Here is a 25652-nt window from a genome sequence, read left to right as displayed (position 1 = left end):
CTTCCCTTTTTAAGAATGACTTCTTTGTTCTTTTCTCAGAGAAAAGCTTAACTCCAAGTCTTCCAGAGTTGCGGTCAAAGCTGATTCAAAAGACCGCCATTCGCCAGTTTCTGTGTTTACTAGAAGCACGCAAGCGCAACTCTGGCGTCATTATGTTACGCCCCGCCCAGCGACTCTATACACAATGTGATTGGACCGTCACGAGTTTGCCGTTTACAGCTCAGAAGGGTATTGAGAGTTGCTAGACGACACTCACAGGCAGATAAGATTTGCTGCCGCTAGGGTGCGTCTAGATTTCTAGGCTAGGGACACCCAGCACCAATGGCTGTTTTGGAGCTTATGGCCTTCAAGTGTTCACAGATCTGCAAGCTTCCCGACTGTTTCTTGCCAACAAATTAAAGTGCACAGAAATGTGCAAGCTGCAATCAGAGGGATGAGGAGGATACTAATGTCATGAAACAGGTTGAATATGATGATGAGGATGATGATGATGATGATGATGATGATGATAATGAATAAACAGAAACAGTTTGCAATGACCAAATATGTTCATAAACAAGGTAGGATTATTTAGTTTTTTCTTTGTATGACATGTTCTGTTCAAATAGTTACAAGATTTTTTCATTCTTTGGCTTAATGGTTAGTGTCATTGAAGGCTATTTTTTGTGACAAAGCTACCACTAACAAAAGGTTATCATGTTGTAATATCATCTAGAGATATGGATTAAAACAAAAAATCAAACTAGAATTTGCCACCTTGGGTGGTACCAATTAGTGAAAATTGTGGCCTGGGCTCATGGACTACCCGCTGTTGGTGAGTGTTTTGTCTAGTCAAGTTTGTCACGTTAAGTCAAGATCAAGTCAAGTCTTTTGTTTATGTTTGGATTTATGTTAAGCGTCAATAAACTGCACTTGGGTTCTCAACCTCGCCTCTTCAGTCGAACTTCGTTACAAGATTTTAGATAAGACTTTACCTCATTGGTGTGTAATCAAGAATGAATAAATCATAGTTTTGAAAATAATGTGAAGTTTTAATCTTAAAAAAGCTCAAATAATTCACAAATAACTCAAAATAGATTTAACAACAGCAAACACAACATGATGAAGTCTTGTGGTACAGAAATGCAACATGAGTAATTTGTCCTTTAGCAAAAAATAATGTTTCAGTGAGTTAATATCTTATTCAGTTATACATTCTTTAATAAGAATAATGCGGTGCAAACAGTACAAGGAAAGTCAAAAGTGAAACTTGCATGGAAATTTTGTGATCTCTTTCCTTCTAATTGTAAAAAAAAAAAATGGAATAAGGCAGCTTTATTCTGTTTCTAAAAAGTTATATGATCATACCATTACATTACACTGTCATATGTAACACAATGCAACCCAGAGCAAAAGAGTGGTGAGCAAAATGAGGTTTCCACGGTGTCTGCAGACTCTGCAACAAAAAAGGTAAAGAAAAATACAACATTACCGGACAGTGATAAAGACAACAGATCCATTCAGATTGAAACATTATTTGTGATCATTAAATTATTGAATTCAGATTTAATGAAACAACTTTTTTTACACTCCATTGATGATCAGCATTACAGTCTCTTGTTTGTTTGAAAGAGTGATGAGGCAGCTATACTTTCCCGTGTCCTTGTGAATGAGATTGTTGATTTTAAGAGAGAAGTTTCCACTTCCGTACTCCGATGGGAAAGTTTCCGCTCTGTTCTTGTACCGAGGGTCCTGTCCCACTACTGAATCTTTACCCTTAATTATACTATACACAATTTTGTCTTTATTGTCTCTCCAGTGTACATCAGTGTTTTGAGCTTTAAGATCATGTTCAGATGAAGAACACGGCAGGAGAACAGAACCGCCAATAACAGCCTCTACTGAGACCTGCGGAGACACTGAAAAAAAGAGAAACTATAACTGTAAATACAGATTGCAATTAACAATATGAATTTTTTATGCTGTTTACTTTTTAATCTGTAAATCATTTTGATTCAACACCATTGTTTCTGGTTCAAATGTGTTTGCTTCAGGTTAAATTTACTTGAAAGTTACTCTTTGGCTTAGCTTGATAAAAAAAAAAAGCCACTCGATTTTGCTTCTTCTTCAAATTAAATAACAAATCCAACAAATTAAGCGCCCTGTCATACACCCGGGCAATGTGATGCCAGACACGTCACGAGTGTTTTTTGCTAGATTCAGCCCGAGGCAGTTAATATTCACACGTTGTTTAAATAGCAAATGCACTCGTGCCTATCTGTTCGCCCATGGGCGTGCTGCTCTGAAACGTGGTTTTACTCGTTTCAAGACGTTGAACCCCTGTCCATGACTAAATCGTGTTCGACAGAGAGATATTATTTGAATGTGGCGTTTGTATAAAAATGTATGTTCAAATGTGTTGTTCAGTTGCTCACCTTTATTTATCAGCACTGCATATACAAAGATGAAACACCAACTGTAAAAACAGAAGAAAACAAAACAAAACCTGAATGTAAATTCCTGTAGCCTATAGAAAATCACACTAGCAACACAAAAGTCATGGTTTTGATTCCCACAAATCTTCAGCAAACTCAGTGCTCTGAATGCACCTTACTCAATGCTGCTGACTCACATTGATAGCCTGCAGTGCAGCGTCGAACACCATTGTTGTAAAAGTATACACAGAGAAAAGTGATGCTAACTCTACCTAAAGGACTATCGAATGCACCTTCAATCTATTAATAACATCCAAAAGGTTTCCCTGTTAATGCTAGATAAGGAAATAAACAAACAGACCAAATGCAAATATGAGCATGGAAACATCAGAAGGACTTCAGCGCCACATGTTTGTCCAAATACCAGAAACCATTAAACATACCTGTTCATGATGCCCTAATATTATTAATATAGTGTTTTATATAAAACACAATAATCTTTAATTAGGGAGAAATACTACTTTTTTACATTTTTGTATCGTAAACTCTTCTGCTTCCGCACGGATGTGTTCAGTGTCGTCAGACGCAGATGACGTCAACACTACACTGTAAAAAATTATTTAGAAAAAAAGTTTCCTGGTTGCCTTAAAATTTTTAGTTCATTGAAATTAAAATTTTGAGTTAATACAATGACATTTTTTTTGAGATTCGACAGCCTTTATTAAAAGATTATTAAAAGATTTTGTACGCATATTGGGTAATTGTGTGTGTTTTATTTCTGATGACGCAGTGAACCATGCTAAATAGTGCTATTTTCATGATTTATCACATTTTTTTATGTGGTTCAGATACAATATTATTTTGAGTTTCTATTTATTAAACAAATTTCCTTCATTGTATCAACTCAAATTTTTAATGTAATTTTTTTTTACAGTGTACTAGGTGAACAAGTGACCCTGGACCACAAAACCAGTCATAAGTCGCACGGGTATATTCGTGGCAATAGCCAAAAATTATCGATTTTTCTTTTATGCCAAAAATCATAGGACATTAAGTAACATATTTTGAAAATTTCCTACCATAAATGCATCAAAATTGTATTAATTAACCCTTGTATGGTGTTCGGGTCTGTTGGACCCGTTTTCATTTTTTATCAAGAAAAATGATACGATTCATTATGATCATTTTGCGTGCGTGTGTGTGTATGTGCGCGCATGAGTGTGTGTGTGAGAGAGAGAGATTGTGTGTGAGTGTGAGAGAGTAGCTACAAGAGTGAGTTTTGTTTCTACCCCTGCCGTTCCCACACGAGGTTGCAATTCTTAAATGTGATCTAACAAAGGTAAAGAGAAAATATTAATGATATATGCTGTTTACATTGCTTGTAATTGGGATGAAGTAAACATCTGTTGAGTATTTTAACATAACATTTTAGTTTGAGTTGAATTAAAAACCCAAAAATGCAGCGGGTCCACCAGACCCACGAACACTGGCTGAGTAACAAAAATATGAACACCACACAAGGGTTAATAGTATTAATACTAATAGTATTAGTAACGTATTAATAGTAATATGCATTTGTAAAGACTACATTTGAACAACTTTAAAGCCGATTTTATTAATATTTATATTATTTGCACCCTCAGATTCCAGTAATTCCAAATACTGTCCCATCCTAAACCATACATCAGTGGAACGCTTATTTATTCAGCTTTCAGATGATGTATACATTAAATGGACCCTTATGGTTTTAGTGGTCCAGGGTCACATTGGATTGTCTCAAATTTACTTTAATATATTCAAGACTCCTGGGTCAGAAGCTGACTTTTGTCTAAACTTTAAAAATATGACAGTTCTTGCAAATAAAACATTATCTTGACAAATTTACTAATATTTGCATCAAGCTAAGAAAAAAATAAACTCAAATCACAGCTTCTTTGAGTTTTCGTTTAAAAAAACTTTTTAGAAGAATAAAAATATAGCAACAGAAATGCAAAAAAGAGAGTAAATAAACTGCTGTTCTCTGCCAAGAATCACAACTCTGAGATATGACTTACCTTAAGTTAATTTACTTTTTTCCTTTGCCACAATCTAATTTTGCCATGACGATCATCCTTTCATTCCCTCTTCAGTGTTTCTGTTTATTGCAGCTGTTCACATTTTAACTGAAGTGGATAGACTCCACCCACTGTTTCCATGAAACTCAGCCACCGTATGTTGTGTTGACCTTCATGGTTTGCTGTGACATGTCTCTCAGTCATTCCTATCTGATCTGAAAAACAATTGGGAACAAGTACAGCATGAATAGAACTAGAATAATCATACAAGACATGCAGCAACACTTAACACTGTGGAAACTTCCAAGACTGTACAATAATGCACATATGCAAAGTCAGCGATACTTAATGTTTAGTGTTTACAAGAAGATGTTAGTTCTACATTTTAGTCTATGGAGCAATGTAAATACTGGAGAAAAAAAACCAGACAAAAGTTCAGTTTACTTTAAAAAAAAGTTTGGAAACCGATTGCCTTGCCTTGCCTGATATTTGCACAGCAAACTCAAAGGGAAAACTTCAGCTAAAAGTCAAGAAGCTTACACCTCCCAAGTGAATGAAGTAATACATATCAAGTTAGTTTAATGCCAATTCTAGTTAACATACTCTAGATATTTACTAACCTTACTTAAGATTTTTTAATCATAAGAATACTTGAGTAGTTCCATTTAACAGTGTTATTTTATATGCAAACATCTTAAATACTATACTCAACAGAGTTTTCAAACTCAACATAATCTGTCATTTTCAGCTATGGCGACTTAAAACACTATGTGCAATCGGTTTCCACGTTTTCTTCAAGTAAAGTGAACGTATTTTTAGTAGTTCACCTAGCGTGAATGCACTTAACCCTCAATTACGTAAGCTTAATTGGATCAAGTTGTCCTTGCTTAAACCACAAAAGTTGTGTCGACATAATGGTGAAATCTGTGAGCTGAAGAAGTGTACTCCCAGAATGCATTGCAGAACGAATAAATTAAACACAGGGCAATCATAACTTCGTTTTATTTATTTTTGGCTTTATTTGACCATTTTATTTGCTGTCTTTTGTCAGTATAACCCCACTAATGACAGCAAATGAACTTGTAAATGTCTTATTAAGTGTAAAAAAAAAAAAAAAAAATCTTTAAGCTGAATGTTAAAGTCTGTGTGTGACTCAAGCATGGTCATTTGTTAGATATTGTCACAAATATAGAGGCATTATATCAACACAATTCAAATTTGTCATAAGCTTTAGAAATAAAAGGTTAATGGATCATTGATTGACATTACATTTTTATCTATATGCTTAAAAGTATATGCATATACATATATATGCGTATATGTGTATGTGTGTGTGTGTGTGTGTGTGTGTGTGTATATTGTGGCATCATAAGATGTTGATGTGTAAGATATTGTGGCGTGTTGTAGAAGGCAGATACATTGATCTAAGATGGCTGGAGCAAGAGGGCGTCTTGTAAAAACTACCCTTCCCAGGTTACCCCACGTGGGGCCAAGATGGCTGCCTGTTAAGGACTACAAAACCCAGGCTGCCTGAGAGAACAGGTGCAGCTAATAAGACGAGGAACAGGATATAATCGTGTGTGTGGCTGTGGAGAGGGAGATCGTGAGCCAAGGAAAGATTATGTTGTCTTGTCGTGAGCTGATATTTAAGTTTGCTTTTCTTTTGTTTGATCATTAAAAATTGCACGCCTGCATACTAAAGAATCAGTTGAAGTGGTGTTTTTCCAGGGAACCTGCACAACTCTAAGATCCTGAACCTCTCATTGTGTCACTATATATACACAGGCCAAAAGTTTGGACACATTACTATTTGTAATGTTTTTGAAAGAAGTTTCTTCTGCTCATCAAGCCTGCATTTATTTGATCAAAAATACAGATTTTTTTTTTTAAATATTGTGATATATTATTACAATTTAAAATATTTGTTTTTCAATTTATTATACTTTAAATTATCATTTATTTCTGTATTATATAAGTAATAATAAGAAAATATTACTTATTTTCTTTATTTTCAGGATCGTTCCTCCAGTCTTCAGTAATCATGATCCTTCAGAAATCATTCTAATATGAGGATTTATTATGAGTGTTGGAAACAGTTCTGCTGCCGTATATATTTGATGAATAAAAGGTTCAAAAGAACGGTATTTCTTCAAAATAAAAACATATTTTCAGTATTATATATATATGAGTACTGGATCCCTTGGCAGTGAGATGGGTTTACTTAAGCAAAAGGGGAACAATTGACTGGCACCATGTTGGGACATCTGTTCTGCAATACCCCTTTTAGTAATTTATTATGGGTCCAGAGACATGGCTCTAAATGTTTACATCGACATTTCTTCCTTACCATCTTTCATTTTTAATAAATGAAAGTGTGTTGAAGTCAGGATGTAGCATGTATAATAAAGTTGTGAAATTCAGTTTCTTATGTCTATATGTCTGACATAAATCATACCCTGTCACAATTAAATTAATTAACCATTTTCAGTTCAAAATGTATACAGAAATCAAAGGCAAGCACTTCATAGGACTTTTCACACTGAGCTTATTGTCGTTCTAAACACACTTTTAACCTCAGGTAAAGTAACATTTCACACTTTTATATTTACGTGCTTTGGACAGTCACTGAAACACTGACTGTGCATTCTATATAAATAATAAATTCAGCATTGCCAAATTTATTCCGCTATGCCGATTGTTTAGTTTTCATTAACTCCGCCCACTTCCAGCATGAGACTGTGGCGTGGCGCTGTTGTCCTCAGACTGTTGTGAGTGACGTATATGGGTTCTGCAGTATGTTATTGATGGGACTTTATTCCCATGGGTGACGTCAAGCGACTTTAACCTGCCGCATAGCATTCCAGCAAGGCGGAGCTGCATTTGAACCATAGACCGTAAAAAAATATGGACGACTCGACATCATCCGTTTCCGCTTGCCATATTTGAAGCTTTCAGGCGGGGGTGCACGGCGCTGACATCTTGGGACCGAGTCTGCGCAGTAGCGATTTCGGGACCGGAGTTGCGCAGTAGAGCGCAGGAAGTAGAGCAGGAAGTACAGCTGCGATATCAAAAGCCCGCCCACACTCTCGCAGATGCAGAACAATTAATTATGTTGGTGTGAAATAAACAGTTATGGAAATGTAGAAATTAAAGGTAAAGCTCTAATCTGCTCCCAAAAATTTCGAAAAAAGTCTGTAAGTGCCTCAGTGACAACTTCACTCAGAGAAGCCGTCAGTCTCAGCTGTCAATCATGACGTCACATCCCCCGTTTTTTATAGCATCAAATAACTAACTCAAACTAAACTTATTTTAAAAACGAACACCTGAAATGAAATCATCATGATGATAACTGCCTTCAATGACATAAACTAACTTTGGGGGAAAATTTTTGAAGTGTAATTTTATTGTTTAGTTTGCCTCGCGTCCATTAGAAAACTCAGAGGGGCGGCTATACTGGGACCGGTCACCGAGGGGCGATCGAGGCGCGAAAGCTTCAGTAAATGAGAGGGAGACTGCAGGCTTGATTTGAACCGATTTGAACCAAGCCTGCAGTCTCCCTCTCAACAACTGAAGCTTTCGCTTTTCGCGAAACTGCAGCAATTATTTTAATATTAGTGTCAGGTAAGAGTAAGATGCGCGTCTAAATTTTATGGAAGTTTATTATAAACTTTATTATAAAATTTACTTAGACGGACTGGGTAAACCCAGCCTGATCTGCCAGCGATTTGACTTCGCCCTTCAACACAGTCTGAAAACCCGTACCTTCATTTCTACTGCTTCTGTTACACTTTTGCGGGAACAAATCACAGACTAACTTATTCACCTGGCACGCTATTGGCGAATAATTAATTTTAAGACATGTCTCTTTTCAAAAACAGCAAATGACCTTCTGTAAAGCCCATGTATAAGACACACACACACACACACACACACACACACACACACACACACACACACACACAATTTCAAGCATGCTAAGTCTCAAAAACACCCAAAAAGATCATTAAACTGACACTTTGCCATAGCAACAGTATATAAAATATCAGGAATCTATTCGTATGTCTATATCTGTCATGTTTTCACATTATACTGATGAACTTTGAAGTAAATCGGGTGATTCAAAAGTAAGACAGTGATTCAAAAATGTTTCAAAAAGTGACACATCCTGCTGCCAGTTGGTGGCGCTATAACTTTGACTGAATATTGGAATGTAGATGTCTTCAGGCCAGGACTCTTGTCAAACATGTGAAGTTTGAGGCAGATCGGACATTGTATGCCTGAGGTACAGCAACTTCCTGTGTCATGGCGAAACATCAACATTTGTGAGGCCGCCAAGGACACACCCTTCAGGGAAAACTCAAGATCTTCCCAATTTAACACCACAAAGGCCTTTAGATTAGACTGTGCAAATACGATGTTGATATGATTCAATCTCTAGGAGGAGTTTGTTAAAGTACAACGTCTGGCAATGGCAAAAACTGCACCAATTTACCAAAGAAAATTCAAAATATCTCACTTCCTGTTGGTTTTTCAGTTTTGGCGCCCTGGGTCTTTTTTGTAGGTATTGGGCTGTTGAATGCGTCTACTGAATTTTCATACTCATACATGAAACGTAGCACGAATGACGCTTAATTTAAATTTTGTAGGTGGCGCTATCGAACCATTTTGTCACACCTAATTCTGAAACCCATATCAGATGTATGTTTTCACCACTTCTGATGTGTGTGCAAAGTTTCATGAGTTTTCATGCGTGTTTAGGCCCTCAAAAATGTAATTAATTTGGGAAAAGAAAAATGATGGTTCGAGCAATTACAGTGAGGTCCTCACACCTTAAGCCCTAAATATCTGAGTTCCTGTTTGTTGGAGCTAATGACTGTAAATTAGAAAGTTGTTCGGCTCAAAGAGAACAATATATATATAGAGTTTGGTGACTGAAGATAAAACTAACCCCCCCACTTTTGACAAAAGATTGCATTACTTTTGTCAAAAGATGGCGCTACTGAGCTCCTCCACCATGCCCGTTTTTAAGTCTTTGCCCATATCTACTGGACAGCATGTCTGATGTGTGTGTTGAGTTTCATGTAATTTGAAGCATTTTAAGAGTCTCACAAGCAGCGAAAAAGAATGTTATAGTTTGATGTGTTGCTGTGGCAACAGTATATACAATATCAGGAAGTGCTTACCAGCTTTATATCTGCTTTGTTTTGACATTATACTGATGAAGTTTGAAGTAAATCGGGTAAAAATAAGATGGTGATTTCAAAGCATTTTGAAAGTGACACACTTCCTGCTGCCAGTTGGTGGCGCTATAACTTTGACTCACAAAAGTCATATCCATGTGATCGGCCTCTTACAACGAACACACAGCTGAAGTTTAATCAAAATGAATTAATGAATGCAGAAGTTATAACACACTTCCTGTTTCCCTTTTCTCACCATAAATTTGTCTCTTCGCCACGGCCAAACCGTTTGAGATATCAAAAAGTTGCTCGCAATTTAGCATCCTCATTGTCTTGCCTTCATGCTGACCGAGTTTGGTGCTGATCGGGTTAATCGTCTAGGAGGAGTATCGCAAATTCCAGAGCATGCGTTTTCCGAACAACCCATAATAGCTCACTTCCTGTTGGGCTGACACATAACTTAGAGCACGAAAGTTGTTTGGCCCGATGAGCTCTATATGTGTACCGAGTTTCATATATGTACGTGCAAGTGTGTTTGATTTATAGACCATGTTTTCAGACCCCACTTTAGGGGGCGCTGTCGAGCCCCCCTGCCACGCCCGGGTACCAGCTTTGGTCCGGCCCTGATGGCCGCAGATTCCAATGTGTGTGCAAAGTTTCAAGAGTTTTCGAGCATGATAAGGGCCCCGAAAGTGCCCGAATAGTCGAAAAAGCTAAATTGTCCTTAGAAGAACAATAGGGCTTGGGCCCTAAAAATGTCAACATAGCATTTAAAAATACAACCACCGTTCTTTATATTTTTCTTACCGTGGTAAAGACAAATACATGAAAAAGTGGCCTACTCAGACAAAAAAATATATATTTCTCTACAGTAGATTTTAATTTTCCATCTTCGTAACACTCCAGCACAGCAGGCGTCGCTAGCTCATATTCAACCGGCAGTCAATCTACAAGAAGAAGAGAACGCTCGGATATTTTGGTATTTCACGCATAAGTTGTCGGTAAAAAAAGTAGTATTTCTTAAATATAGTTGTGTATAAATTGTACCGCGGCACCATGACCATCGGGTATGTTTACCATTTTTGAATTAAATTCTGTTTTTACAAAAAGCAAGTCCCGGAAATGCCCCTAAATCCTTGTGTAGGTGGTACTTGCATTTGGCCTGGTTTGTTTTGGTTCTCATTTGCGTACTAAGATTTAATTAACAAGAAAACCCTTTGTACACCATTAATACAATTACCATTGATAATTAATAATTAGCAGGTTTATCTAGAGGATAAACTGTTATTTTGTTTAACTGTCTGTAACTGTTATTTTTACGTACTCATTAGCAGTTAGCATTAGTATTTTAAATGTTAACCTTTTGTGTCCCATACATTGCATATCATAGTTTTAATTAAAAGTTATTTGAGTGGCGTAATCTTGCAGTTCGTTATATGGGCAAATATGCTTCCTTAAGAGAATTTACATCTTAATCATATTTTGTGATGAGTTAAACATTTTACTGCATGCATAACATATTAATGGGAAATGCATCGAAAAATATTGTAATTTAAGTTGTAAATTGGTGCATTTTAACAGTTTAGTTGCACAGTGATGTTCTGTGAGTGTAACCAGCGAACCCGAACCCACTTAAAGTCAAAATTGACAATTATATAAATAATTTATCCGTGGTTCCTCTATAAATTATAATGGCAGTAAATGGCAGCCCAAAATTTGAAGACCAAAAAAGTGTATACATCCATTATTAACTTGCTCAAAATGGCTCCGGGAGGTTAATAAAGGCCTTCTGAAGCTAAATGATGGGTTTGTGTAAGAAAAATATTCATATTTAACAATTTGTAAAGTATAATATCTAGCTTTCACCGGGCCACCTTCCGTATTCAACTTACTGAAAAAGCATAACTGCATTAATTTTATAATGGATTGATGAACTTTTTTAGGCTTCAAATTTTGGGCTGCCTTTCACTAAAAATTATAAAACTTTTTCTTACAGTATGTATGTTCTCCATGGTAATTTATACCTAAAAAATTATATTAAATGACGTTCCCTTGAATTTTAATTTAGGTGGTCTTAGAAATTCGGCATGAAATTGATGTTGTGATAAACTTTTCTTCCTGTGACGTATACCCAAGTGAAACGTATACTCAAATATGAAAAAAGGGAGGGATTTGATTTTTGTCCAAATTAATCATTAGGGGTTGCTATTGGTGGATCTCATGGGGATTGACAGGATCTCCCTCCCTCATCCCACAAAACAAATCATGCTTTTCATTTTCCCGTCCATCTGGCTGGCTGTTGGTATTTCTGCACATCGGACAGCCTTTCTAAGCAGCATGTTTCTTACAATAATCACTGGTGATTGGTCATGTGCAGAACTCACTCATCTTAAGCAAGACCATTGCCAACGCCATGAAGTAATGGTTGCGATTAAGAAAGTTAAATGAGCTTGTTTTTCTGTTTCTGCAGATGCCGTGTTATCTGTGTGTTTGCAGTGCTGATAAATAAAGGTGAGCATCTGAACGACACATCAGAAAGATATATATTAATGCTAGAGACTAGGGTTGAACGATACATCGAATTTCCATCTTCATCGCGATATGAACTCGCGCGATGAACACATCGCAACAGACAGCCTAACACGATGAATAAGGGAAAACAGTTTATTACATGCGATAAATAGCCTAATAAACGTTTGAACTATCACGTTTAGCCCTGAAGACATGGCTGGCCCGTTCATACTATTTGCCCAATCAGGTGAAGGCCCAGGAAGTGTCAGCTACACTCAGATTGATTTGTGAAGTGTCAATTTAGTTGAGACACTGTGCCGTTAGCAAATACGATGGCGAAGGAAGGAAAGAAGAGAGGAAACTTCAGCTATATGGAATTATTTTGGATTTAGGATAAATGACACATTACAAACACAGGTACTGTGTAAAACATGCGGAACAGTGGTGGCAACTTCAAGGGGGCAGATATTTTTTTGCTGGTTTTATGAGCCCTTAAAGGGGGGGTGAAACACTCAGTTTCAGTCAGTGTCATGTCAATCTTGAGTACCTATAGAGTAGCATTGCATCCTGCATATCTCCGAAAAGTTTTTATTTTTTTAATAATTATATAAGAAAGATGCGCTGTTCCGAGTCTTTCCGAAAAAAGCCGAGCGGGTGGGGGCGTGTCGTGTGAGCGGAGCTAAATAATGACGTGTGCAGCAGCGCGCTGTGTGTTGAGTCGAGCGTCATCCCTAACAGCGGAAAAAAACTTTATTCAAAATAAAAATATGGCTTTTAATCAGATACAGCCATACATCTATGATCCGGAATCAGACCCAGAGGCTGCAGTTGAACAGGAGCAGCAGCAAAAACGACTAGAGCAGGACGTCTGTATGTGGTAAGTTACAAGTTATACACTAACTATATAATATGCTTAGCGGCTTGTGTTATTTACATATTTATACTTGAATTATATCGTCGTATTTTTGTCTTTGAAGGTGTACATGTGGGAAGTGCAGTTGTGCACGTGTGTTTGTGTGTTTACGCGTGGTTTGTGTAGACAGTAAGCGGACTAAAAGCAGTCTCACTCACCCTTCTAACGTTGGGACTGCTCCATCCTTCAGCATTAGGCGATTGGGAAAATTCGGCGTCGAGCTGGGCCTTGTGAAACAGTCGGCACCGAAATGCAGCGAACAGATATAAACATTCGCGCAACTCAGTTGCTGATCCGGAAAAGCAAATTACATCCACTGTTGCCTTAACGCGGGTTTTTTGGCGAATCTGTGCAGGACTGTCTTGGTCTGGCAACCAAAAACCCACTTTTTTGGTGACATTGTTATGTGCTATGTGTAATTGTCACCTGTCCAGCATCCTACAAGCCCCGCTTTGATGGGCGTAGGCTGTTGCTTTCGCTCTCTCCCTCGCTCTCTCTCACGCGCTTCCGGTAGAATTGTCCGTAAGGCCCATACAAGGAAATTCCGCCCCCACTAACGTCAATGGGGACGCATGATCTCAAAAAACTTGCCGAAACTTATGACTAACCGGAAGTAGTATTTTTGACAAAGAAATACTCCCATCAAACGTCCACCTTAACTTTTGAAACTTTGTCTATGTTTAGTATGGGATTCCAAGTCTTTAACAGTGTAAAAAGATCAGTATGCATGAAACAGCATTTCACCCCCCCCTTTAAGGATTGTAGTAGTGAGACCCATTACAGTTATTTTAAATGGCCATTTTTATTTATATTTATTTATTTACTTAAAAGAGCTTTTTTCCCCACATCTTTTATTCAAAGAGAGATGTTTTTAAAGAGTTTACAAGAAAATATTTTAAAAGAAGAAGGGGAAACTGAACGTTAATTTCTTATAGTTATAATCAGGGCTGGCGCGTGCAGCCTAGGGCGGCAAGAAGAAAAATAAAATCCCCATTTTTTTTTTTTTTTTTGACATTCGTTTAAACTTTTGCTCTTCCACCATCAAGTTATTACTAAAATACAACAAGCCTAACGGTGAGGACACTCGTTTAAACAGCATACACACCGGGACATTTGACTGCACATTCCAGTTTTCTCATTGTTGATCCTTCTTGCAATCGCAATGCAATGGACGGGGCCTGCATTAAACCTTTTAAAATGGGGCTATTGAGCTGTTCACACCGTCATATACAATAAAAGAGCCTGCATAGCGGCAGGACATAAAACGTGAAAAACCCGCCTACCTTAAAAACCCGACAGAGCGGCAGAACTGCCTAGAGCGGCAGTTTGTTCAATAAGAAAATGTAAACAATTATCTATTTGATTTCTTTATTCAGTAGGAATTATTCAGTAGGCTATTCAATGTTTAGGTTCTATGTTTGCAAAGCACTATGGGAACAGTATAGCTAACATTCGTATCGTCATCGCAATATTAAAAAATGTTATTGCATATTGCAACTTTTCCTCATATCTTGCAGCCCTAGAGACTGTGTTTGAATGTTTCTGTGATTTCAGTGTCTCCGCAGGTCTCAGTAGAAGCTGTTATTGGCAGTTATGTTGTCCTGCCGTGTTCTTCCACTGAACACGGTCTTAAGGCTCAAGACACTGATGTACATTGGAGGCACAATGGCAGCGAGAATGTGTATGATATAATCAAGGGTGAAGATTCAGTAGAGCGACAGGACCCTCGGTACAAGAACAGAGTTGAAACTTTGCCATTGGAGTATGAGAGAGGAAACTTCTCCATCAAACTCTATAATCTCACTCATTATGATGCAGGAGAGTTCAGCTGCTTCATCAAGCACGCATCTGAATTCCTGACTGTACAGCTGATTATCAAAGGTGTGTAAAAATGCTTGATTCATGTAAGAAACTGGTAAAAAGGTAGAATAATGGTCCGTCATTAATAGCTAACTGCAGGAAGTAATGCAGGAAAAATTTGTAGATTAACACTTCAGATACTATTATTAACTAATCGGTAAGTAATAGCAAGTTTAGAACTGAGATACTTCCTAGTTAGGTAATAATTCATTACTGAATGAGTTTAGCCTCATTAAGAATTATCAACTAACCATTATAAGCTATACATAATTACAAGCTAATTACCAATCACAACGATAAGGGGCTTTCACACCAGAGGAACATTTTCATAGTTCCTATCGCTATTTGCGGAATAACCAGATTTGTGGTGTTTTTACACGGGTAATAACCAGGACTGATTTTAGTTCTAGGAACACCTTTTAAGGTAACTAATGGTGCGTTTGTCACGTTTAGTTCGATTAAAACAAACTCTGGTGTGATTGCTCTGTTACCGTGGTTCATTTGAATAAGCGTGAACACCATTCAAACACTGGTGCGCACCAAAAAAGTAGGCCGAGACCGCTGAAAAGATGAGTCTCGCTCCGATTCCAAATAAACTCTGGTGTGGTTTTGTCTACACTTGATTTGACGTGGTGCGACACGAAAAATCCCAACAGTAAACTGATGCCTTGTTTTATTTATGACGCACTGGCATGAAGGACAAATGATTTGCAATGGCCAGTGTAGACAGCTTCTAGTTGTTGTGGCAGGCACAACGCAGCGTGTCAACTACATCCGGTATAGACCAGGATTCCTACCGTCGGTGCGAATGCAAACAGGAAAATGGCCGTGGGGGTAAGTACCGGCGTCTCCGTCATGGAGATATGAAACAATTTTAAGACTGGTATGAAAATGTATGTTGACACAAACATGAGATGTCTACAAAAATATTAGCATATGACAAATGAGTTTTGGCGTGTACATTCCACGACATTGCACACTCATACTATTTATATGCATTTATGTGTGATCGGGTTGATCATATCCACATCGCTCTGATCAGATGATTTCGTTCTGCTGCCACCGCTGTCAGTTTTGGAGTGTGTTTATTTTGCTACTGAGAGGAAAATGTGCTATATATTATCGAAACGCTTCTCAGCAACGCGGATGACGTCGGGATGTTAAGCGATCTCTTTGATTCAGTGTTTCCCGAGTACTGGATTTTAACTTGGCCTATTTTGCAAAAAAAATGACATGTCGATTTCCTTAGTGCCTTCTTTGTAGCTGAAGCCAAATTGAGTCCGCACTTCAGCTCTGATAACCGCGGGAGCGGAATAATTATTTCGTCTTGTGAGGTTTGCTAATGCTAATGCACACACACACATTCACCTTGCGCTTCTCCGTCAGTTACGTTCCCAGATAACACTGCCATCTAGCGGTTGGGTTTTTACAGTCTGTGGTTAATTTTCGCACACAAAGCCACGAGTCTTGGATGTAAATAAATAAATATATAAATATCGATACAGTGTTTTTGAGAATCGATACAGTGAGGAGAGGATGGAGGAGCGAGGAGGCTTCCTGAGGAGTCATGAGCGAGGATACACAGGTGGATCCTTTGCCAAAGTGTTTTATTGACTAAACATCATGCATGCATTAATTCTCCTCCCCCTTCACATCGTGCCACAGATTTTTCATTATTATTATTATTGTTTACATGCACAAGATACAAATGTTTGTCAAATAACAACACCTGACAGTTCCAGAATTATATTAAAGCACAAGAAAATGAAAGAAACAAATAGAGAAACAAATAGAAACTAATACTAGTTAATAAGAGTTAGCAGTTAATACTGAATAATTTGTTGTTAATAATAGCTGGTAATATTAAATCAAATATGGACAAATGTGGTATTTTGTGGAGTTTGAAGCTTAGAATATAAATAGTTATCTGTAATGTTCAAGAATCCTGACTACATCCAGCAATGCAGTCATCATTAACTGACGCCGCTTGGAAGTGACGTTAAAGGGAGCGAGGATATATCATTTCAATTGATTCAATTCCTCCATCCTCGCGTCTTTTCCTCACGTCCTTCCCTCGTATCCTGAAGGGGTGAAGCTAAGGAGCGAGGAAAGGAAACTAGGAAAGGAAACGAGGATGCACAAATAAGAATTGGGAAGCACCCATTGAGTCGATTCATTCAAACAACGGATTAATTCAAGTATGAGGCAGTTGAACTTGTTTACGAGCAAGTCATTGAATCTTTGATTCAACCAATTCATTCACTGAATCATTCAGTAACGTATGCTGTGAGATTCATTATGGTTCTGCTGTGATCTATTTTCACTGCTGAAATAGAAAAACAAACACTCAATATTTTATCTAAAATGTAAGTTACTAGATGTTAATTAATTGTTTATGTGACTGTAAAATGAAATCAGTGTCAGCACAAAAAAAAATTCAGCACAAAATTGGTTGCGTGATGTTGTTTAACTGTATCATATGTTATAAATATAAAAACTTCACATTTTGAAGGTTTCACGCAGTTTCTTTGTGTGAGCGGCGCAACATTTCGATCTCTCCTCGAGAGGCCGCACGAGCATCAACAGCAGGAACTTGTCAGTTCATTATATATAATGCTATTATCCACTATCAATAGCCACTTACACTAGTAAATGAATGATCATTCTTGCATTTTGGTAATTTTTTAGTTATTTATTTGTAATTGGCGTATTTAATGTTGCAAAAGATTCTTACAGACTTTTGCGAACTGCACAACATACGAAAAGAGTTGAAAAAAAGCCATAAAGAAATAACCAACTTCACAACATAATTTATGCAAAGATATTGTAACCGCAAATATTGGCAACAAAGCCAGTATCCCAAAAAATTATACACACAAGTATTTGTGTAAGGAAATCTTTTTTTCAAAATCGTGTTTAAAATCGTAATATTGAATTGTGGTCGATTTGAAAAAAAAACCGTCTCGGTTACGTATGTAACCCTAGTTCCCTGAGGGAACGAGACGCTGCGTCGAAACGCTGTGAGAACGCCTCTGCGTTAATGCGTCGTGAAGCGCGTGTAGAACCAATCCATCGGGAGATCGATCGTCGCCGACGTGATGACGTCACCGACGTGATGACGTCATCGACCGGAGACTATAAAAGGTCCGCGAACACAAACAGGAACTAGCTTCTGATAAAGCCTGAAGTAAGTGATCACGGGCACGCCGGGAGTATGGCAGGGCGACGCAGCGTCTCGTTCCCTCAGGGAACTAGGGTTACATACGTAACCGAGACGTTTCCTATCGGGGAACTCGAGCTGCGTCGAAACGCTGTGAGAACGCTTATACCCACATCGCCATGGGACCAAGTGCCTCGTATGTGTGAAGCCGAAGCGCACACGATTACGAGAGTACCTGCGCCCCAACAGTAGATGCCAAATCTAACTCGTAGAATCTGACGAAAGTTTGCGGCGAAGACCAGCCTGCCGCATTACAGATCTCTTGGAGGGAAGCCCCCGACAAAAGTGCTTTAGAAGCAGCCATACCCCTGGTAGAGTGCGCCCAGACAGCCAGTGGAGACGGCTACCCGGCCGCCTCATAAGCGAGTGAAATGGCCTCGACCACCCACTTGCTCATTCTCTGCTTAGACACTGGAGCCCCCCTTAGGGGCTCCGAAACAGACGAACAATTGATTGGTCTTTCTCCACAAGGCAGCTCTGTGGACATATGTATCTAACGCCCTAACAGGGCACAGCAGATTTAGTCTTCTTGGTCTGACGTCATGAAAGGAGGAGGACAGAAGGCTTGGAGAGTTACGGGGCCCTGTGGGCTCGTAGGAACCTTGGGGACATAACCCGGTCTGGGATGCAGAAAAGCCTTTACCATCCCAGGCGCAAACTCTAGGCATGAGGGCCCTACTGACAGGGACTGAATACCTCCTATTCTTTTGAGAGATGATATGGCCAAAAGAAAGATAGTTTTGAGGGTGAGGAACTTATCCGAAACCTCCTCTAAGAGTTCAAACGGAGGCTCAGACAAGCCCCGCAAGACAATGGCCAAGTCCCATGCTGGGACCCTCGAGTGCATCGCCGGCCTCACCTTAAGGTACCACGGAGGAAACGTGTAATAAGAGGGTGTCTTCCCAAAGACACTCCACCCAAAGGGACGTGGAAGGCACCCCAGGCCGCCACGTACACCTTTATTGTGGAGGGGGTCAACCCTGCCGAGAACCTTGCCTGCAGGAACTCCAGCACTGTACCAACCGGGCAGTTAACTGGGTCCCACTGGCGTTCTCTGCACCAAGCTGAGAAAAGTTTCCATTTCAAAGCGTACAGCTTCCTCGTGGACGGAGCTCTGGATTGAAGGATGGTCTCAACGACCTCGGCCGAGAGACCCTCCTCTAATTCCGATCTTTCATGTATTCATACTCTTGTGTAATCGACACACCATCCCATCATTTATTTCCAAATAAATCTGTCTCTTCCGTTATACCCTGAAATTTTGAATATTCCAATCTAATATGATTTCTGACCTGTAAGGTTGCCAGAATAATAATCTTACACGGTGTGTTAATAGGCCAGAGGAGAACTGGCACCCCGACTGAGTCTGGTTTCTCCCAAGGTTGATTTTTCTCCATCATGCCCTGATGGAGTTTTGGTTCCTTGCCACTGTCGCCTTTGGCTTGGCTTGCTCAGTTGGGGACACTAAAAATATGATTAAAGTTATTCAACTTATTATACAAATAAAATGTATGAATTAGGTCTTATTTAATTCTATAAACTTAAATACTGATCTGCCAACATTGTTGCTATATGATAAATTAAACTAAGCTAATAACATTACTGTTTTCTCCAGTACGACTGTACAGCCAAATCTAATTTTGTCGCAATATTATCCTGTTTGACACTGTGAAGCTGCTTTGACACAATCGTGATTGTAAAAGCGCTATATAAATAAAGTTGATTGATTGATTGATATGAGCCTGGCCCCCTCAGAGGCCAAGCCCATAGTTTCCACATCTCTGGGCGTGGGTGCAGGAATCTCCCGCCCGCCTGAGAGAGTAGATCCCTCCTGGTCGGAATCTCCATCGGAGAGCCTTCCAGGAGAGATATCAGGTCCGAAAACCAGATTCAGGTCGGCCAGTACGGAGCCACTAGAAGTACCTGGGCCCCGTCCTGGCGTCCCCTCTCCAGAACACCTGGAAGCAAGACAATCGGGGGGAAGGCGTACAGGGGTAGCCTCGGCCAATCCTGTACCATGGCATCCAACCCCAGCGGGGCTGGATGGGACAGAGAAAACCACTGCGGGCAGTGAAAATTCTCCGCCGAAGCAAATAGATCTACCATATACCTTCCATAGGAGCTCCACCACCTCTGGGTGGAGTCTCCATTCCCCGGGCCTCGGCCCCTGCCTCGACAGGCTGTCTGCTTCCTGATTCAGGACACCCGGGATATATACTGCTCTGACTGACAGCAATTTCCCTTGGGCCCACAGGAGGATCCGACGTGCCAATTTGTCCAACGGACGGGACCTCAGACCCCCCTGATTATTTATATAGGCGACCACCGATGTGTTGTCTGTCCTGACTAACACATGGTGGCCCCTGAGGTCGGGCAGAAACTGTTTCAATGCAAGAAACACTGCGAGCATCTCTAGCCGATTTATGTGCCAGTGCCGCTGATGTTCCTGCCATAGACCCTGGGATGAGTGACCACTCATGGTCGCCCCCCAGCCCGTGAGAGAGGCATCTGTCGTTAGCGTTACGCGACGAACATGAGCCCCCAACACGGGACCCTGAGATAAAAACCCCGGGTTTTTCCACATGACCAGAGCACGTAGGCATCGCCGCGTGACTTTGATTGTGCGGAGCGGATTTCCCCTCGGGGAGAACCCTTTTGTTTTGAGCCACCACTACAGTGGCCTCATGTACAGTAGGCCAAGAGGTATCCCGTTGGACGCTGCTGCCATGAGACCTAACAGTTTCTGGAACTGCTTCACAGTGACGGCCCGGTCTAGCTTCTGCTCTTTGACTGCTGCCAGGATCGATGCTATGCGTGTTGGCGATAATTGCGCCCGCATAATTACCGAATCCCAGTTCACGCCTAAACAAGTGGTTCTCTGAGCCGGAGAAAGCACACTCTTCTTGGCGTTCAGCCTCAACCCCAATTTCGACATGTGTGCGAGAACAGCATCTCGATGCTGAACCACCATCTGTTCTGTATTCGCTAGAATCAGCCAGTCGTCGATATAATTCAGTATGCGGATGCCCTGCAGACGCAACGGTGCCAGATGCATCCACACACTTGGTTGAATGTGCGGGGTGACAGAGCTAGACCGAAAGGAAGTACTCGATATTGGTATGCCTCTCCCCCGAAGGCAAACCTCAGGAACTTCCTGTGATGTGGAATGATGGAGACATGAAAATACGCATCTTTGAGGTCTATGGTGACAAACCAATCCTCCGATTTGATCTGCGACACAATCTGTCTGAGTGTGAGCATCTTGAACTTGAGCTGGCCACTGAGCGATTTAAAGGGGGGGTGAAACACTCAGTTTCAGTCAGTGTCATGTCAATCTTGAGTACCTATAGAGTAGCATTGCATCTTGCATATCTCCGAAAAGTTTTTATTTTTTTAATAATTATATAAGAAAGATGCGCTGTTCCGAGTCTTTCCGAAAAAAGCCGAGCGGGTGGGGGCGTGTCGTGTGAGCGGAGCTAAATAATGACGTGTGCAGCAGCGCGCTGTGTGTTGAGTCGAGTGTCATCCCTAACAGCGGAAAAAAACTTTATTCAAAATAAAAATATGGCTTTTAATCAGATACAGCCATACATCTATGATCCGGAATCAGACCCAGAGGCTGCAGTTGAACAGGAGCAGCAGCAAAAACGACTAGAGCAGGACGTCTGTATGTGGTAAGTTACAAGTTATACACTAACTATATAATATGCTTAGCGGCTTGTGTTATTTACATATTTATACTTGAATTATATCGTCGTATTTTTGTCTTTGAAGGTGTACATGTGGGAAGTGCAGTTGTGCACGTGTGTTTGTGTGTTTACGCGTGGTTTGTGTAGACAGTAAGCGGACTAAAAGCAGTCTCACTCACCCTTCTAACATTGGGACTGCTCCATCCTTCAGCATTAGGCGATTGGGAAAATTCGGCGTCGAGCTGGGCCTTGTGAAACAGTCGGCACCGAAATGCAGCGAACAGATATAAACATTCGCGCAACTCAGTTGCTGATCCGGAAAAGCAAATTACATCCACAGTTGCCTTAACGCGGGTTTTTTGGCGAATCTGTGCAGGACTGTCTTGGTCTGGCAACCAAAAACCCACTTTTTTGGTGACATTGTTATGTGCTATGTGTAATTGTCACCTGTCCAGCATCCTACAAGCCCCGCTTTGATGGGCGTAGGCTGTTGCTTTCGCTCTCTCCCTCGCTCTCTCTCACGCGCTTCCGGTAGAATTGTCCGTAAGGCCCATACAAGGAAATTCCGCCCCCACTAACGTCAATGGGGACGCATGATCTCAAAAAACTTGCCGAAACTTATGACTAACCGGAAGTAGTATTTTTGACAAAGAAATACTCCCATCAAACGTCCACCTTAACTTTTGAAACTTTGTCTATGTTTAGTATGGGATTCCAAGTCTTTAACAGTGTAAAAAGATCAGTATGCATGAAACAGCATTTCACCCCCCCTTTAAGAGATGCAGATCTAATATTGGGCGTAAGCCCCCATCCTTCTTTGGCAGATTGAAGTAACGGCTGTAAAACCCAGACTCCCTGCCGGGAGGAGGAACCCTTTCTATAGCCCCCTTTCGCAGTAGTGTCTCTACTTCCTGTGCCATCACCAGAGCCTGCTCCGGGCCCACCTCTGTAGGTAGGACACCGCTGAAAGGAGGTGGCCGCCTTTTAAATTGAATGGCATACCTCCTTTCGATTATCTGCAGGACCCAACGAGATATATTTGATAGACGTTTCCATTTGTCTAGAAAATCTACTAAGGGAACCAGCCTCTCGAGGCTGGCCTCTGGTGTACTTTGAACAGCAAGCACAGTGCCCTGAAGCGGCGGACCGGCAGGGAACGATTGATTTGACTGCTCGGGAGCCCCCCGAAGGGGGAGCGGACCACCCTCGAGTGGCCCGCGGGGACCGTCTGCGCCCCGGCATTGCGGCGGGGTTGGCAGCGCGGCCCCCAGAGGGCGCTGCAGGACAACGGGTACCGTAGGCAGAGGTAAACACCGTTTCCCATTGGAGGGGACTACCCTCAGCGTCCTGACGCTTTCCTTTTGTTTTCCCTGCCCTCCGAGGAGGGGGCGGACCACCCTCAGGTGGCCCGCGGAGACCCTCTGCGCCCCGACATTGCGGCGGGGTTGGCAGCGCGGCCCCTTGAGGGTACCGAAGGAAGACGGGTACCGTATGCTGAGGTAAGCACCTTCTTCCCACGGAGGGGAAACTAAGGGAACCAGCCTCTCGAGGCTGGCCTCTGGTGTAATTTGAGCAACGAGTGCAGTGCCCTGAAACAGCGAACCGGCAGGGAACACCTGACCTGACTGCTCGCATGCCCTCCGAGGAGGGGGCGGACCACCCTCAGGTGGCCCGCGGAGACCCTCTGCGCCCCGACATTGCGGCGGGGTTAGCAGCGCGGCCCCCTGTGGGCACCGAAGGAAGACGGGTACCGTGTGCTGAGGTAAGCACCGATTTCCTTCGGAGGGGAAATGCCAGGGACGATGCAGCTGAAGGCGAGAGATAGCTCGCAAGCGTCTCTTCGATCTTCGGCATCGCCCCATAACCATAGTGTCTCAGCCCAAATATATTACTATATGCAGATGCATGTGGGCTGAACACTCTATATGATACCGGTTTCCTCCATGACCTAGACACCTCGGTGTGCAGGTCAGGGAAAAACGTTGCAGGACGTTGATGCTTTGCACGAGAGGGCAGGAATCGCTCATCTAATTTCGTTTTCTCTGATTTTGATGGGATTCAGATATTTCCGCCAGCCAGTCGTTTTTTATTTTTATATTTAACCTGGCCACAGCTCTCGTGAGAACCTCAACTCACTAGCGGGTGACTGAAGTGGCGAATCTTCAGTCGCGATGCTCTCAACGTCCACCTCCTCAGAGCTGGATAGTTGGAGCACCGGTGCCCCGCCCGGGGAGGAAGAAACCGCAGAGCGGGCTTCCAAACCCCGAGACGAGGCACTGGACGATACAGGTGAGGGCTGAGATAAGGCTGGGCCCGTCTCAAACCCCTCTGTAAAGTCCATGTGTGAACCCCACGACTGAAGCCACCGCTCTGCCTCGGCAGCAGCGGGACCGAGCCGCGGGGAACACGAGCCGAAGCACCCTCCTCGAAGAGTGCCCGGCGGGAGCGCAGCATTCTTAATGGAAGCCGCTCAAAAAATGCTCACAAGCGGCCCCCTCAAGGGCTGCCTGAGCGTGCTGTGCTCCCAAACAGCCATACACAATGAGTGTGTTTCCCACACGCAATATATATATTTTTTGAGGGCAGGGAAACCACACTGTGAAATGCTGTTCACTCGCCATAATCTCATTTTTCTCTTTATGTTATAAAATATATATCAGATATATTTAACAAAGGTGGAAAATTCTCTCTAATGGACAGACAAAAACACCAAATAGACAGACAGGTTCACACAGATCGCTTACTGAAGGCACAGAAGCTAGTTCCTGTTTGTGTTCGCGGACCTTTTATAGTCTCCGGTCGATGACGTCATCACCACAACACCACAACGTCGATCGATCTCCCGATGGATTGGTTCTACACGCGCTTCACGACGCATTAACGCAGAGGCGTTCTCACAGCGTTTCGATGCAGCTCGAGTTCCCCGAAAGGGAACAAATGTTTTCCTTATTGCACAGCCCTACTGCACTGTTTACAATGCAAGCAGCACCATCACACACAGAGTGTAAATGGCTAATACATAATTAATAGTTTTTTTTATTCTGAATATAAAAGTCATTTTCACTTTAAAAGGATAGTCCAGATCACTAGTAGTTCCTGCAGAGTGACAACATTTATTTTATCTTCGACACGACATGATAAGGTTGTGATTAGTAATTAGTTGGTAATTCTTTATAGTTGGTCATGGTTAGTTGATAGTTCTTAATGAGGCTAAACTCATTCATTAATTATTTAATACCTAAAAAGGAAGTATCTCAATCCTAAACTTGCTATTACTTACTGATTAGTTCATAGTAGTATCTGAAGTATTAATGTACTACTCATTTGTCCTGCATAGTAACCTATTAATGACAGACCATTATTCTAAAGCGTTATCATGAAGTTTTTAATTTAAAAAAAGTTCAAGTTCACTGTTAATAGATGAATCTTTTGCCTTTATCACAGTGAGATAACTTTTTTGTTGCAGAAAAATCAACAGCAGAAAAAGAAAGTAAATCCACTGAACAAGACCAAACAGAAGAAACCGAATCAGAAAATGTGGATATATCTTTGAACTGGGTTTACATTCTATTAACTCTACTGTTTTGTATATCTATAGGTCTTTTCATTTTATTTTACTATAGAAGAAAAAATCAAGCGGCATCATTCCATTCAGTCAGGACTGCAGTTCAGACCTAAAAGTTTCAATTTTCACACAATCTCACCCTATTTCTGGGACTTTACAGCTGTCTCTGGGTCTTTCTGGGACTTGTGACTGTTTTGTGTTATATAATTGACTTATACACTGTTTGTTCCTGCCTAATGAGATCTT

At 41.0% G+C, this 25652-nt stretch overlaps 1 protein-coding gene and 1 long non-coding RNA gene across 2 annotated transcripts in view; both read right to left on the bottom strand.

The window, feature by feature from the left end:
• LOC137040512 (sodium channel subunit beta-4-like) overlaps nt 1–25652 on the bottom strand; it is a 503850-nt gene that overhangs the window by 292980 nt on the left and 185218 nt on the right. The window lies entirely within an intron of this gene.
• Nucleotides 1585–25652, bottom strand: part of LOC137040508 (uncharacterized) — a 39465-nt gene continuing 15397 nt past the window's right edge. The window contains exons 2-4 of the long non-coding RNA XR_010897910.1: nt 4469–4683; nt 2415–2455; nt 1585–1898 (exon numbers count right to left, since the gene is read on the bottom strand). This is a non-coding gene — a long non-coding RNA (uncharacterized lncRNA). The remainder of the gene's footprint in view (nt 1899–2414; nt 2456–4468; nt 4684–25652) is intronic.

This window comes from Pseudorasbora parva, chromosome 14, assembly GCF_024679245.1.
Source record: "Pseudorasbora parva isolate DD20220531a chromosome 14, ASM2467924v1, whole genome shotgun sequence".
In the NCBI taxonomy this organism is placed as follows: Eukaryota; Metazoa; Chordata; class Actinopteri; order Cypriniformes; family Gobionidae; genus Pseudorasbora; species Pseudorasbora parva.
Note: the sequence above shows the minus strand (reverse complement) of the source record. Positions and strands in the feature narration are given on the sequence as shown.